The sequence below is a fragment of the Rhinopithecus bieti genome, unplaced genomic scaffold (genome assembly GCF_001698545.2).
Source record: "Rhinopithecus bieti isolate Rb0 unplaced genomic scaffold, ASM169854v2 scaffold_37503, whole genome shotgun sequence".
Classification (NCBI taxonomy): domain Eukaryota; kingdom Metazoa; phylum Chordata; class Mammalia; order Primates; family Cercopithecidae; genus Rhinopithecus; species Rhinopithecus bieti.
Genome location: NW_016815616.1, coordinates 786,686 through 804,045, shown reverse-complemented (window position 1 = coordinate 804,045; position 17,360 = coordinate 786,686). Strand labels below are relative to the sequence as shown.

Sequence of the window (17,360 nt, the reverse complement as noted above, 5' to 3'; positions counted from 1 at the left end):
GTATAAGTGTTGTATGTATTATTGCAAGGGCACAATCCCATAATATTTATAGTGATTGTGAAAATTTTATTTTTTCTATTTTATTATTATTTTTTTAATTTTTTTTTTTTNTTTATTAAGGTTTCTGTAACTGGTAATTAGTAAATGTTAAGATATCAATTAATATCCACAGACTATCAAGAAATGTTATGCCACAATTCTAGTCACTTTCTAAAGAATTTAGACATGCAAGAAATGCATGCTTTAGCTGAATGCCTAGTGACCAGCTGTTAGGATCAATATCTGATCAAATGCAAATATTACCATCAGAGAATGAACTTCTGAAATTCAAGAATGAATCTGAAGTTTTATTCAAAATAATTAAAACATTTAATAGTAGTTTAAAATTAATTAATTTTAAATACCTGACATAATTTCTCAGCATGTCAGCTGCTAGATTACTGCAGAGGTCATTGCAGAACTATTACATTAAGTATAAGTGTTGTATGTATTATTGCAAGGGCACAATCCCATAATATTTATAGTGATTGTGAAAATTTTATTTTTTCTATTTTTATTATTATTTTTTTAATTTTTTTTTTTTTGAGACGGAGTCTCGCTCTGTCGCCCAGGCTGGAGTGCAGTGGCCGGATCTCAGCTCACTGCAAGCTCCGCCTCCCTGGTTCACGCCATTCTCCTGCCTCAGCCTCCCAAGTGGCTGGGATTACAGGTGCCCGCCACCTCGCCCGGCTAGTTTTTTTGTATTTTTTAGTAGAGATGGGGTTTCACTGTGTTCACCAGGATGGTCTCGATCTCCTGACCTCGTGATCCGCCCGTCTCAGGCTCCCAAAGTGCTGGGATTACAGGCTTGAGCCACCGCGCCCGGCCTTTTTCTATTTTTAAAAAATTAACCATTATACAATCATGGCTGAAAGTTAATTTTAATAATTAGGTTTTATGTACAAAGATAATTATTAAGAACTTTTTAAAAACCCAAATAGGGCCAGGCGTGGTGGCTCATGGCTGTGATCCTAGCACTTTGGAAGGCTAAGGCGGGTGGATCACTTGAGGTATGGAATTCAAGACCAGCCTAGCCAACATGGTGAAACCCCATCTCTATTAAAAATACAAAAAAATGTCTGGGTGTGGTGGCTCATGCTTGTAATCCTAGCAATGTGGGAGGCTGAGGCGGGCGGATCACCTGAGGTCGGGAGTTCGAGACCAGCCTGACCAACATGGTGAAACTCCATCTCTACTAAAAATATAAAAATTAGCCGGGCATGGTGGCAGGCACCTGTAACCCCAGCTACTCGGGAGGCTGAGGCAGGAGAATTGCTTGAATCCGGGAGGTGGAGGTTGCGGTGAGCCAAGATTGTACCACTGCACTCCAGCCTGGGCAACAAGAGTTACATTCCATCTCAAAAAAAAAATACAAAAAATACAAAACAATTAGCCAGGAGTGGTGGTGCACGCCTGTAGTCCCAGCTACTCGGGAGGCTGAGGCAGGAGAATTGCTTGAGGCTGGGAGGCAGAGGTTGCAGTGAGCCAAGATCACACTACTGCACTCCAGACTGAGCAACAGAACAAGACTTGGTCTCAAAAAAAAAAAAAAAAAAAACCTAAATAGGCTGGGCATGATGGCTCATGCCTGTATTTCAAGTGCTTTTGGTGGCTGAGGTGGGAGGACCGCCTGAGGCCAGGAGTTCAAAACTAGCCTGGGCAACATAGCAAGACTCCATTTCTACAAGAAATAAAAATTAGTCAGACATGGTGGTACTCTCCTGTATTCCTAGCTACTCGGGAGGCTGGGATGGAAGGATCCCTTCAGCCAGGAGTTAGAGGCTGCAGTAAGCTATGATCATTCCACTGCCCTCCAGCCTGGGTGATGGAGTGAGACTCTGCTCTCTTTAAAAAATAAAATAAAAAAGCTAAGTGCAGTGGAAAGTTAATAAAGGCCATTAAAACAGTACGTTATTAGCCAGATAACTTTAGAAAGACCATTATGTCCTTTTGAATCAACAAATGTGTATACGAAGATAAATGATATTAATCAGAATGAGATGTATTTAGCTCATTTAAAGTTATTGCATAATATATACACATTTATATTTTAACTGACAGAATTTCACTGAATACGGAACTTAAGAATATTTTCACCCTATACTATATCTATTGACTATCTAGACATTGATAATAATACAAATGGCATGGCATGTTCATATGACTGATGATGTTAGCCTGGTTGAATATGATGGTAACCTATGCTGTTACATAATCGCTCATCTAGCACAAGGTCAGGGACAGCCCAAATGACATTAAAATTATCACTTGACTCCAGCTTTCCAAAAGTCAAGGCTGAAGTTACATAGATTTTAGAAAACTACCTAGGTCAAAGCTATGCCATGGTTTATCCTTAAAACACTGATGAAATATATATTATCTTTTCTGTGCTTTCTAGTAAGATTCCTGTATAGAGTAGGCATACCTATCTGCTGACATTTATCCTGTGTATCTTGCTCACTCCCTAATTTCAGTGTTTGAGGCCCCCGAACATGCCCTGGCCCTTGACAATCCCTTCTTTAGGGGCCAGATTCGTGTCTGTGTTCAGGCTTTCACTTGCAGTCCTAGATGGAATATAACCAGCTGGTGCACCACACAGTTCCACCTCCTGCACTCTCTCACTGCTGAGCCCTGCTCGGAGAATGGAACTCTGGAAACATTTGTTTGCCCGAAACATGCCTAAGTTTTCCCTGCCTTCTGGCCATAGCCTTAGACAGCCCAGTTTTCCTTATTAAGGAAGCCTCTGGGGCCCTGATCATCTCCACAGCAGCTCCTTTTAGCTGCCTCTTACCCAAATCTGCCCTCATTACCATGTGCTCATTCCTCTGTCAGGGGCAGTGGCACTACTCAAACTTACTGGATCATTTGGCTAATGAAGTATTTTTTTTTTTCTCTCACTTTTCCTAGAGAACAAGAACAAAATTTCCTTGCCCTGTATCTAAGGTTTTCTACTGAGAGGGAGACTTGTTATTCAGTTCAAAGGTTTATGGGCATAAAATAAGGATGTCCCAAATAAGGTACCTTACTTTTATCATATCAGTCTGATGAGCTTACACATATTTTAGATTACATTCTCTGAAGTTAAGTTGTGCCTTTATGCTGCTAAGCATTTGTAGTGGCTAACAACTGTAATCCCTGTGCTTTGGGAGGCTGAGGCGGGAGGATCCCTTGAAGCCAGGAGTTCAATACCAGCCTGGGCAGCAAAGCAAGACCCTGTCTGTATAAACAATTTTTTTTATTTTTTTTGAGACTGAGTCTTATTCTTGTCGCCCAGGCTGGAGTGCAGTGGTGCAATCTCGGTTCACTGCAACCTCTGCCTCCTGGGTTCAAGCGATTCTTGTGCCTCAGCCTCCCAAGGAGCTGGGACTACAGGTGTGCACCACCACAGCTGGCTAATTTCTGTGTTTTAAGTAGATGGGGTTTCACCATGTTGGCCAGGCTGGTCTCAACCTCCCAACCTCAGATGATCTGCCTACCTCCTCAGCCTCCCAAAGTGCTGGGATTACAAGTGGGAGCCCCCCCCCCACACCTAAAAAAAAAAAAAAAAAAACAAAAAAAACCCATATTTTATTGTTTATAAATTTTTTTTTTTTTAAATCAGCCAGTAGCAATACAGGGAGACCCCATCCCTCCAAAAAAGAAAATAGCCAGGTCTCGTGGTGTGCGCCTGTAGTCCCAGTTACTGAGGTTGAGGTGGGAGGATCACTTGAGCTGAAGAGATAGAGGCTGCAGTGTGTTGTGATGGTATCACTGCACTCCAGCCTGGGCAACAGAGCGAGATCCTATCTCAAAAAAAAAAAAATTCCAGGTGTTGTGGTATTTGCCTATAGTCCCAGCTACTCAGGAAGCTAAGGTAGGATTGCTTAAGCCCTGGGGTTCAAGGCTGCAGTGAGCTCTGATTGCACCACTGTACTCCAGTCTGGCGAACAGTGAGACCTCATCTTTGAAAAAAAGGGCTTCTGGCTGGGCGTAGTGGCTCACACCTGTAATCCCAGCACTTTGGGAGGCCGAGGCGGGTGGATCACCTGAGGTTGCGAGTTCAGGACCAGCCTGACCAACATGGAGAAACCCTGTCTCTACAAAAAATACAAAATAGCCAGGCGTGGTGGTGCATGCCTGTAATCCCAGCTACTTGGGAGGCTGACGCAGAAGAATAGCTTGAACCTGGGAGGTGGAGGTTACAGTGGGCCGAGATTGCACCACTGCACTCCAGCCTGGACAACAAGAGCAAAGGGCTTCTGTTTTTGTATGTACATATGGAAATTCTGTTGTGTGTGTTTCAAGGAGTGGACTTGAAAGCAGCTTACTTCATGAAAGTTGAGGCTTTACCTTTTTTTTTCTAAAAAGGAAGATTTAACAAGTTTCACTTAGTACATTACTTCTAAATGGAAATCACAAGGAAAGATTTAAACGAAAGCCTCAGAATTCCATAAAATGACATGAAAACTCCTAACGTATTAGTATTACACCTTAAAATTGTCCCATATCTTAAAAAAAAAAGTAAAAGTATACACTCAAGTGTACACTCACATGCCTTAGAGGATATTAAACCAAAAAGCTAAAATTAACAAACATGCCGAATGTTTTCATTTTGAATCGTATACACAGCCCCTATATTTGAGTTTTACAGAAAAGCATGTTTCTCAACGTGTCTCCAAAATTTTCAATTGTGGTATAAGAGCAACATTTAATATAAGTGAAACTGCATCAACCTAAATATGCCTACTGCTTAGGTACACTCCTACAACATAACTTGAGGAAAGCTGAAAATTGTTTCAATAGTTATGGTCAATACTGAACTTATTGTTATGTCATAGATGAATGTTTCAGTGTTCAGTGTTCAAAACTACTGAGCTCAAAGTTTTAAAATAATCTTCCACTTTTACAGTAAGCATGTAGTGTCACAAGCCTGTAATGCAAAACCGGTAAACTTTTGCTTGTTTTCTTTAAAAGGAGAGGCCGGGGCAGTGGCTCACGCCTGTAATCCCACCATTTTGGGAGGCCGAGGCGGGCGGATCACAAGGTCAAGAGATAGAGATCATCCTGGCCAACATGGTGAAACCCCATCTCTACTAAAAATACAAAAATTGGCTGGGTGTGGTGGCGTGTGCCTGTATTCCCAGCTACTCGGGAAGCTGAGGCAGGAGAATCGCTTGAACCTGGGAGGCAGAGGCTGCAGTGAGCCAAGACCGTGCCACTGCATTCCAGCCTGGCCACACAGAGAGGCTCCATCTCAAAAAAAAAAAAAGAGAGAAAGAAAGAAGACAAAGAAAGAGAAGCTAAGAGTGATCAGAATAAATGATATTTCCCATTTATCCATCATACTGGATATACTAGATATCCCTCCCATTCTATTCAACTCCCATAAATGCACATCTTTTATATCTGGAGTAGCTCTTTAGTGCTCCTTCTCTATCTGAGCAAGGTTTGACTGACAGTCACTGGGGTTTTCCTCCAGAACGTGCTCATATCCACTCATATTGCTCTGACCACCATAACCAACACTCACACTGCTCTGACCACCATAACCGCCTCTATAACCACCACTTACATTGCTCTGATCACCATAACCACTTCCATCACCTCAGCTGCTCTGACCACCATGACTACCTCCATCACCATGAATCGCACTGCTCTGACCACAATAACCACCACTCATACTGCTCTGACCACCATAACCACCTGCATAACCACCACTTAGCTGTATAACTAGACTGGTTGGATAAGCCCTTCCCTCCCATCATTTGGCTACAATAAGCACCACCACTTGCCCCCGCTGTAGAATTCAAAAAAAGTTCTACAGGCTGGGTGGGGTGGCTCACACCTGTAATCCCAGCACTTTGGGAGGCTGAGGCGGGCGGATCACAAGGTCAGGAGATCAAGACCATCCTGGCTAACACGGTGAAACTCTGTCTCTACTAAAAATACAAAAAAGTAGCCAGGCATGGTGGCAGGCACCTGTAGTCCCAGCTACTCGGGAGGCTGAGGCAGGAGAATGGCGTGAATCTGGGAGGCAGAGCTTGCAGTGAGCCAAGATGGCGCCACTGCACTCCAGCCTGGATGACAGAGCAAGACTCCATCTCAAAAAAAAAAAAAAAAAGTTCTACATAGCTGTGATCATAAACCCCCCTACTTGTTCCTGCAGCATTTAAAAAGATCTCCACATATCTGTGCTGCCTATTAGCTTTGTCTTTTGCCATAGCTGCGACAGCATTTTCGTGAGCAGCAAACTCAACATCTGCACTACCAATAAACTCTGTCATTGAGTCCAATTTCAATATGTACTCTCATGGGGTTAAGAGGTGAACAGAAATTATATCATTCTCAGTGGCTCTGTAAGGTAACCCCCTAGTGTGTACACAGTGCCCTGTGGTGCTCTGGAAACTGGACCCACCATCTCCATATCTACGATCAGACATTCCTGAAAAACAGTAAATGCAGTCTTTTCCAAATCTATCAGACCTACAGCCACATCCATCATTACAGCCACGATAGTCGTCATAGCCTCTATACCCTCCACCATAGGGACCCTGCCTCATCCTTTCAAACCCAGCTCCTCTGCCAATGCTATTATATCCTTGGCCAGCCCCTGGCCTATCATTGGGACCTGGCCACTGCACAGCCATGAGCTTGTGAGGGGGATCATAGTAGGTTTGAACTTCTTGGCTATTCTAGAAGATTTCAATGTACCTGTGCCCTGTTCTTTGCCTGTGTTTCTTCAAGGCCTTCTCAGCTATCTCCTGCGAAGCAAACTGCAAAAAGGCTTCCCCTGAAAGTCCACTCGCAGTGTTAATCCATTTGGCACAATTTCCAACCCTGAAAAGAAATGAACAATCTCTTCCTTGCTACAGCCAAACGGAAGTCCCCTAAGCCAGACGAAGCCATGACTGGCAGTATCAGGGCTATTCAGACCTGTGTGCTTCAATACCCAATCCATTTCAACACTGTTAGACTTGAATACTTCAGCGTATCTGTGTCCCATAGTTTCTCTGTCTTCAAAGCCAATTTCGCTTCATCTGCAGATTCAAGTTCAACAAATGCCTCACCACTTGGTCTGCCTTCTCTGATGTAGATGAAACAAATATTGATGTGCCATTTTGTATTTTGCAATCAGGGAAGTGCATCACTTCATCGGCTGAGCAGGACCAAGGTAGGCCCCTGACCTTCACCACGAACCCCTCCCTGCCTTCCGTGCTCAGCATCATGGCGACTGTTCACCTCTTGGTGGCAAGTCTGGCTGAATGCAATTTGGCGTAGTGGGCAATTTTCCTCCTTCTGCCTTCAAATGGGCTATAGTGAGATGACAAACAGAACTACTTATGCTCACATAAGCAAGTGATCACATGAGCACACCAGCTTTACCTCTTATCTGTGCTGCCATCTAACTTCTCTGTGCCTCTGCTGTCCCATCTGTCACACGAGACTAATGCAGGCCCTCACTTCCCTAGATGCTGGGTTGTGAGGACCAAAGAAACATCATTCCCCATCTCTTTCTCTGCCTATACCTTTTCCTCTATTCTTTTTCCCCTCCAGAAACCCAATGACCTTGGACTTCCCTGAGTCCCGCACTGGTTGACACATTACATACTGATTCTTCCCTCTTAGGGAAAATGAGCCTAGCTTCCATCGGGAACAGACCAGCACATTCCATCAGTCCCTTCTCCTGATTGTACATTCCCTACTTCACTCCCAGGCTCAGCAGCACAGCCTCTAGATGTTTTGCTCTTGTGTCATCGCCAGGCGGTGCTCTTTCCCACAGTACTATAAAGCAATTCCTGTTTTTCACTTTGCTGAAAAGGTGTGCCAAATGACTGCAATTCTGTGTGCCCAGATTATGATAAGCCTACCCTGGTGTCCTGCCTAATTAATCACATCACAGCCCACTGGCATTTTCATCAGGAGCCTTTGCTTGAGTGGATGAGAGTAGGCTACAGATTCTTCTCTGTTGTCTGGCTGGAGTAGAGCAGTAACTGTCTAAAGGTTTTCTGTCTTGGTAGACTGCCTCCTTTCCTGGACCTTTAGTTATACAGAAGAGGCTTTTGCTGGGGGCTGTTTTTGGTCTGTGCTTGTTGACGTTTACAGATTGCTGGCTTCTGGGATACATGAAGCAAAAACAAAACACAGGGAGTCACTCCTGTGTCAGTCCTTGGATCCTGAAGTCCACAGCCAGTTTGCCTTTTAGTCTTCTTCTGCTTGTTTTACATATAATACTCAGGATTTTTAGCCGTACTTGGTGAGAGGAACATGGTAAAGTGTGTCTACTCCATTTTCCCAGGAGTGGAAATCTCCCAGAATTGTGCTTAGAAAAGGCTTGTTGTGTCGGAGACAGTTTTGATGGGAAGCAAAGATGGGTGGCAGAGGACCAACTAGGGGGCCACTGTTGGTCGACAAGAAAAGCTGAAGACCTGGATTGTCAGTAGCACTGGGAGAAAACTATTTAGAGGTTAACAAAGACAGGGAAGAGCAACAAAAACAAGTCTAACAGGCAGTCAATATGGTCCACAGTAGAACCATTGCTTAAGGCAGAATTCCTCTGGCAGAAGTACGGATTTGCAGTTTGTCAACAGGCACGTAGTTTTTGAATGGACTGTCTCCTGTTCTAGTGGGTCTTTAATTTGTGGGGAACAAAAAACTGTCCTTTTAAAAACTGAAGAGATTTGACTGAGTGTTCGACCAAACAGGATCTTACTGTTGCATCCATAAGGTTAAACATAATTAGCTAGCATCAGAGGCAAACAGAATAGCATTTTGAAAAGTTCTGAAAATAGGCCAGACATGGTGGCTCACGCCTGTAATCTTAACACTTTGGGAGGTAAGCCCAGGAGTTTGAGACCAGCCTGGGCAACATAGTGAGACTCCTGTCTCCACAAAAAATGCAAAAATGAGCTGGGTGTGGTAGTTCCACCTGTAGTCCCAGCTACTTGGGGGGCTGAGGTGGGAGTGTCGCTTAAGCCCAGAAGGTGAAGGCTGCAGTGAACCGAGATCACACGACCGGACTCCAGTCTGGGTAACAGAGTTAGACCCTATCTCAAGGAAAAAAAAAAAAAAGTTCTGAAAATAAAATGCTTCAAGACCCTTATATTTTATTGTAGCTAGCTTTTGTCTTATAAAAGTTCGGTTTTCTGGAAATGAATAATGACTTCTAAATTTTGCTTTATTAAATTATAAAACAAGGGCTATGTATATCATAATGTAAAAACAACAATAAAGCAAAGTGTCACAGAAAAACCTAGTTTTGCTGGCACCTCTCCATTTTATTTCACTTGTTTATCCTATAAATGCCCTTCCTCTCTAACTAAGTTAGAATGTGTTTGGCTATGGGTAACAGGAATCCTGATGAACAGGGTTTTAAATATAAGGACATTCTGTTTTACCTAACAAAAAGCCCAAGAACTGGCAGTCCCTTGGTGAGTTTGGAAGATTAACAGGGTCATCCAGGATCTAGGGACTTTCCATTCTTGACTCTGAATTCCCAGCAGCCTGCTTTCATTTTCCAACTTGTTGCCTCATCGTCATAAGATAGTTTCTATAGGTGCAAGCATCACAGCCTCTCACAGCCTAGTAAGAGACAAGGAAGGGAGGGAGGGGGAAAACATTTCACCTCGTGTGCCTCTCTCTTCTCAGGAAGGAAAATTTTTCTCAGAAACCCCGAGAGATTTCCTCTGATCCCAGTCAGAACTGCTCAACTGGCCAACTCTGCCTGCAAGAAGACCTAGCACCATCACTATTTGGTAAAGACCATGATAGCCATGCTTACCTTAGACTAGGGGTTCTCATCAAGGGTATGACGGGAGGGGGCAGTATTGAAAATACAGAAAGGGACACTTTCAGTTGTCACATAAACAGAGAGGTGCTATTGGTATCTAGTGGGTTGGTCTAGGGATGCTATGTCCACAAAATACTTTTCACACACACACAAATTGTCTTGTCCAAAAACAACAGCACACTTGTTGAGAAACACTGGCTTACAACAGCCGTAATTCATCTCCTGGCCTGAAGACACTATGACTCAAACACAATTTAGAAGTTCCTAGATTGTGCAAGAGGAGGAACATGGCTCCCAGTAGTGTGTACTGGGATGTTGGAAGGAGTACAGCAATGCCTAGTCATTCTGGCATGCTAAATCCTTTTTAGAAAGCTGCTGTTATTTGTACCGAATGGGCAACCAGGAAAGAATTACAGGGATCAGGACAGGGAAATTACATGCAAAATGTGCCTTTATTTTTCCTAATGAAGGGATTTTTTTTCCAGTAGCTGGACAAGCCTGTTTCCAAGAATAATTGACTCTGAGTTACCCATACCTCTGTTACCTCTGTTGACTAACGGATGCTCCTCATTCCCACCAAGGAGTTCAGAATGTTTAAAGCCTAATTCTATATTTATTTTTTTACTATTATTATTTTAGAATTAGAGACAGAGTATAAAATTATTTATAAAATAATTTATAGTCATAATGTTATTTTTAATGGACACATAAAAACTGTACATATTCTGGAGTATACTGTGATGTTTCCATACATGTATACAATGTGTAGTGATCAAAGGGTAATTGGCACATCTCTCACTTCAAATACCTATTATTTCTTTGTTTGAAAATATTCAAAATCTGCTCTTCTTTGAAAATATACAATAAATTGCTGGTTATTATAGTTACCCTATAGTGTTATAGAACACTAGCACTTATTCCTCCCATCTAGCTGTACTCTTGTATCTGTTAATAACCTCTGGCTGTCCCCTCCCTACCCCTACCCTTTCCAGCCTCTAGTAACCACTATTCTACTCTCTACTTCTATGAGATCAACTTTTTTAGCTTTCATGTATCCGTGAGAACATGCAGTATTTCTCTTTCTGTATTTGGCTTATTTCACTTAATATAATGTCTTCCTGTGGCTAAATAGTATTCTTACATATATACGTGGATATGTACGTGTATATATACACACACATTTTCTTTTTCTTTTTCTCTCCTTTTCTCTTTCTTTCTGGGATAGGGTCTCTCCCCTCTGTCACCCAGGCTGGAATGCAGAGGTGCATTCATAGCTCACTACAGCCTTGAACTCCTGGGCTCATGAAATCTCACCTCAGCGTCCCAAGTAGCTGGGACTATAGGCAAACACCACCATGCCCGGCTAATTTTTTTTTTTTTGTAGAGATGGGGTCTTACTTTGTTGCCCAGGCTGGTCTCAAACCCTCCTTGAGCAATTCTCCCACTTCAGCCTCCTAAAGTGCTGGGATTACAGAAATGAGCCACCATGCCTGGCCATATATACCACATTTTTCTTATCCATTCATCTGTTGATGGACACTTAGGCTGAGTCTTTATCTTGACTACTGTGAATGGTGCTGCAACATACACGAGAACGCAGATATCTCATCAACATATGAATTTCTGAAATAATATTTTAATAATAGCCTAGTAAAAATTATAACAATCTACTTAATTTTTTTAAAAAAAACTTTGAATATCAGAAGTCTTTGTCATCTGCAGAGAAAATGAAGACTAAACATTATTAGCTTTAATTATAATTTAAAAAATCTAAATGTTCACTAAATCTGAAAGATACATTGGGTTGATATGCTGCATTGCTGCTCACAGTAAAATCTTGTAAGTCAGTGTAAAATCTGCTAGACTAGAAAAAGAAGACTAGGAAGTTTGGTTTGCCTTCCCTATCTGTAAAACCACAAATCTCTATGCTTGACACAAACTAAGGTAAATAAATAATGTTTCTTAGGCTAATTGCTTAATGGTGAATAGGAGATAACCTGGCATAGAAGAGTAGAAAGAGCATTCCAGACAGAAAGAATGGACCCAGCAGAGGTACTAACTAGTGAAACAGCATGATATGGTCATAGTCACACCAGATGTGAGCTCTTGAGAGCACTGTGGATTAACATTAATGTTTTTAACCAACAACTCTGATCTCTCCAGGATCCCTGGATTTCTGGATGCCAATACCAAAAGCTAGACTTACTGCAAAAATTTTTTTTCCTCTGTACTTCTGCAATAGATGGAATGTTTGCATCCACCCAAAATTCATGTTGAAATCTTAATCCCTAACGTGGAGGTAGGTGGTGAGGCCCTTGGAAGGTGATTATGTCATGAAGGTAGGGCCTTCAGGAATGAGATCAGTGCCTTTATAAAAGGGATCTCATAGAGCTCTCTTTTCCTGTTTTCACCACATAAGAGATAAGGGAAGTAAGCTGGCGCGGTGACCCATGCCTGCAATCCCAGCACTTTGGGAGGCCGAGGCGGGTGGATCACGAGGTCAGGAGCTCAAGACCGGCCTGGCCAACATGGTGAAACTCTGTCTCTACTATGTCTCTACCCATGTCTCTAGCCGAGCATGGTAGCACGTGCCTGTAATCCCAGCTACTCAGGAGGCTGAGGTGGGAAAATCGTTTGAACCAAGGAGGCAGAGGTTGAAGTGAGCCCAGATAGGGAGAGGTGGCTTGCGCCTGTGGTCCAAGCTACCGGAGAGGCTGAGACAGGAGGATCACCTGAGCAAAGGAGGCAGAGTCTGCAGTGAGCCAAGATTGTGCTACCTCACTTCGGCCTGGGCAACAGAGCAAGACCCTTTCTCAAAAAAAAAAAAAACAGTTATAGGCTAAGTATTAGGCTTATGGCAAAGAAGTGGCCAATTCACTTAATCTCAATCTAACTCAGTATTATGTTTTGTTTTGTTTTTTGAGACAGAGTCTTATTCTGTCCCCCAGGTTGGAGTGCAGTCACGCGATCTCAGCTCACTGAAACCTCCGTTTCCTGGGTTCTAGAGATTCTCCTGCCTCGGCCTCCCGAGTAGTTGGGATTACAGGCGTGCACCACCACACCCGGCTAATTTTTGTATTTTTTAGTAGAGACAGGGTTTCACCATGTTGGCCAGGCTGGTCTCGAACTCCTGACCTCAAGTGATCCACCCACCTTGGCCTCCCAAAGTGCTGGGATTACAGGTGTGAGACATGATGCCCAGCCTTGTTGTTGTTGTTGTTTTGGGGTGGATGGGGAGGGGATGCTCTGTCTCCCAGGCTGGAGTGCAGTGGCACAATCTTGGCTCATTGCAACCTCTGCCTCCTGGGTTCAAGCAAATCTCCTGTCTCAGTCTCCTGAGTAGCTGGGATTACAGGCGCCCGTCACCATGTCTGGCTAATTTTGTGTGTGTGTGTGTGTGTGTATACATATATATGTAGCCTGTAGAATGATACTTTGATGGCATTTCCCAGCAATCTTTCATCTAAAGGTTTTAAAGTCCATTGACAGTCCTTGTCTGAGTCAATTGGTTTGCATCATGGTTATTTTCTAATTCTATATTTTATTCTATACTTATTAGCTGGCATCCTATACTAGAGATTTTCCTCATCAACTGGGGATAAACCACATTTTTTATTTAAAAAAATGTAAATATATGTGTATATATATTTAGTAGAGACCCAGTTTCACCATGTTGGCCAGGCTGGTCACGAACTCTGGACCTCAAATGATCCGCCTACCTCAGCCTCCTAGTGTTGGGATTACAGGCGTGAGCCACCGTGCCCAGCCTGTATGTACTTTTTAATACAGTAATATGTAAATAACTTTGTGTGTGTATGGGAAAGTGGTTTCTCATTTTCCCAAAAATTGCACCAAGGTAAAGCAAAGCTCTAGTTGATTTCAGTGTTGTGCAGGAGTTAGTGGTACTGCCCTCACTAGGCACTCATTGAACAGTAGCACAAACCCAAGAAATGGATGTTTGTAAGTAACTTTCATCATGTACTGACATTTCATTTGAAATGGTCACTTGAAGCTGGTTAGACATTGAAACTGAGACTATAGTATGCCTAACTCAGCTGCTCAATATTTATTGCTTATAGTCTTATGACTCTTTTTTAGAATAATTATCTTTGCTAGTACTATTAGGTTTGCAGGACAACCCTTTCTCTTGTATTTTCTGTAAACTGGAGGTTGTCCCACTATTACTGATACTAAATTTGATGGGTTGCTTCAAATGGTGACCACCAGATGGCTCCACTATACAGGTGTATTTTAACCTTTTTTTTTTGAGAGTCTTGCTGGGTCACCCAGGCTGTACTGCAACCTCCGCTCCTGGGTTCAAGTGATTCTCCTGCCTCAGCCTCCCGAGGAGCTGGAACTACAGGCGCATGCCACTGCACCCAACTAATTTTTTTTTGTATTTTTATTTAAACTTACTTTTTATTTATTTATTTTTATTTTTTTTTTGAGATGGAGTCTCCCTCTGTCACCTAGGCTGGAGTGCAGTGTCACAATCTTGGCTCGCTGCAAGCTCTGCTTCCCGGGTTCACGCCATTCTCCTGCCTCAGCCTTCCGAGTAGCTGGGGCCACAGGCACCAGCCATCACGCCTAGCTAATTTTTTGTACTTTTAGTAGAGACAGGGTTTCACCGTGTTAGCCAGGATGGTCTCAACCTCCTGACCTCGTGATCTGCCCACCTCGGCCTCCCAAAGTGCTGGGACTACAGGCAGCCACTGCGCCCAGCCTATTTATTTATTTATTTATTTATTTATTTATTTATTTATTTTGAGGTGGAGTTTTGCTCTCTCGTTGTCCAGGCTGGAGTGCAATGGTGCGATCTCAGCTCACCACAACCTCTGCCTCCCGAGTTCAAGCGATTCTCCTGCCTCAGCCTCCTGAGTAGTAGCTGNGAGTGCAGTGTCACAATCTTGGCTCGCTGCAAGCTCTGCTTCCCGGGTTCACGCCATTCTCCTGCCTCAGCCTTCCGAGTAGCTGGGGCCACAGGCACCAGCCATCACGCCTAGCTAATTTTTTGTACTTTTAGTAGAGACAGGGTTTCACCGTGTTAGCCAGGATGGTCTCAACCTCCTGACCTCGTGATCTGCCCACCTCGGCCTCCCAAAGTGCTGGGACTACAGGCAGCCACTGCGCCCAGCCTATTTATTTATTTATTTATTTATTTATTTATTTATTTATTTTTGAGGTGGAGTTTTGCTCTCTCGTTGTCCAGGCTGGAGTGCAATGGTGCGATCTCAGCTCACCACAACCTCTGCCTCCCGAGTTCAAGCGATTCTCCTGCCTCAGCCTCCTGAGTAGTAGCTGGGAGTATAGGCATGCGCCACCACGCCCGGCTAATTTTGTATTTTTAGTAGAGATGGGGCTTCTCCATGTTGGTCAGGCTGGTCTCAAACTTCCAACATCAGGTGATCTGCCTGCCTTGGCCTCCCAAAGTGCTGGGATTACAGGCGTGAGCCACTGCGGCTTTTTTTTTTTTTTTTTTTGTATTTTTAGTAGAGATGGGGGGGTTTCACTACGTTGGCCAGGTTGGTCTTGAACTCCTGACCTCGTGATCTGCCTGCCTCGGCCTCCCAAAGTGCTGGGATTACAGGCATCACCCAGCCTGTAATTTCTTTTACAATTAGGTAAGTAGCCTGTAGAATGATACTTTGATGGCATTTCCCAGCAGTCTTTCATCTAAAGGTTTTAAAGTCCATTGATAGTCCTTGTCTGAGTCAATTATTTCATTAAGGTTTGCATCATGGTTATTTTCTAGTTCTATATTTTATTCTATACTTATTAGCTGGCATCCTATAGTAGAGTTTTTCCTCATCAACTGGGGATAAACCACATTCTTTATGTAAAAAAACAAAAAACAACAAAAAAAACAGGGTAGGTTGGGAGCGGTGGCTCATGCCTGTACTCCCAACGCTTTGGGAGGTTGAGGTGGGAGCAACACTTGAGCCCAGGAATTCAATACCAGCCTGGGCAACATAGCAAGACCCCATCTGTAAAAAAACACAAAAAAAGCAAAAACACTTAGCCAGGTATGGTGGTGAGCACCTGTAGTCCCAGCTTCTGAGGAGGAAGGAGGATCATTTGAGCCCAGGAGGTCAAGGCTACAGTGAGCCATGTTCGTGCCACTGCACTCCAGTCTGGATGACAGAGCAAGACTCTGTCTTAAAAACAAAAACAAATGAAACAAAAAACAAACAGGGTAAATGCTATCTCCCTTTAATAACTAATTTTCAGAGTATCGAATTGATGTAATAGATACTACTAATGAGGGAAACTATTTTTCCCTCTTCTTATTCTCTTTTCTCTGTACTAGAGAGCAGATTTTTATTTAGTATTTGCAATCAATTGTATTCATTTTCTTTTTGACGCTAAAACTGCCCTAAATTTGGCCTGTGGGAGATCCTTCAAGCTGGCTCCCATGTCTCTAAAATTTATTTTTGAAAGACTGAAAATACAAATGGAAAATGGCCAGAATATACATAAAAGCAGAATTCTGACCCATTACCTGCAACAACTAGCCCAGTAAACCAACCACTTATCTACCATAAGTGCTGTCCTCCCAGCCTGAAAGCCAAACCTGCTATCAACCAAACTTGTAGGAAATCAGACTCTATCTCTGGTATCTCTGGATTGCTATCTCTGGTAGAAATCCAGGAAGCTAAATAATAACTTCTATGACAATCAGCTCAAAATGGCCAGGACTTGATTAAAAATTGACAGCTTCCCTAATTTTTGTCCCCATTTCTAGCTTATGACCATCCACAGAAAACCAAATATCCTCCTTTAACCAAGCCCATAGGATGCCAACTTGCAGTTAGCTTCCAGCTTCCCCATGCCACCAGCTTCCAATCAGGCATACCTGTGAAACCTTTCCTTTTGTCCACTGTAAAGCTTTCCCACTCCTCTGCATGCCTTTGAACCTCCGCCAAAACATAAGGCATGGTGGCTGACTCCCTTGCTACAGCAAGTTGTCAACAGACTTTGTTTTCTCATTTGGTTTGCAATAAAATGTATCCTTTATAGTGACACGATTTGATGAATTTTGACAGATGTATACATCCCCGTTAACCATGACACAGAACATTTCCATCACCCCCAAAAGTTCTCCCATTTTCCTTTCCAGTCAATTCCTTCTCTCTTCCCCTCCTAATCAACCACTGATCTGCTGTCTTTCACTATAGATTAGTTTTGTTTGTTCTTCTAAATACAGCTGGCATAGCCTCATTGGTCTAAGCACTTCCTTTGTATTCAGGCGCAATGAAATACCTGGCTCATCTTGTACTTTTCCCATCCCAGAGCTGGAATCAGCCAATTCTCCAAAGGAGCTCTAGATCTTTTTAGTGGGAAATGGAATTTAGAAACCAAGATCTGGGTGTTAGATGTGCTCACTGTTACTGTAGGGTGACCATGCCCATACATCCTGGTTCACCTGGGACTCTTCCAGTTTTAACCTGAAAGTCCAGCATCCAGAGAATACCCCTCTGTCTGTGGCAAACTGGAAAAACTGGTCACCCTAGTGCTTGTAGGCCCTTTCAGTCCACAGAACTAGGACATTACTTTT

At 43.1% G+C, this 17,360-nt stretch overlaps 1 protein-coding gene and 1 pseudogene across 2 annotated transcripts in view; both read right to left on the bottom strand.

Moving 5' to 3' along the window:
- Window positions 1-17,360, bottom strand: part of SOD2 (superoxide dismutase 2) — a 62,097-nt gene that overhangs the window by 23,000 nt on the left and 21,737 nt on the right. The window lies entirely within an intron of this gene.
- LOC108516175 (heterogeneous nuclear ribonucleoprotein H2-like) lies at window positions 5,322-7,996 on the bottom strand (annotated as a pseudogene).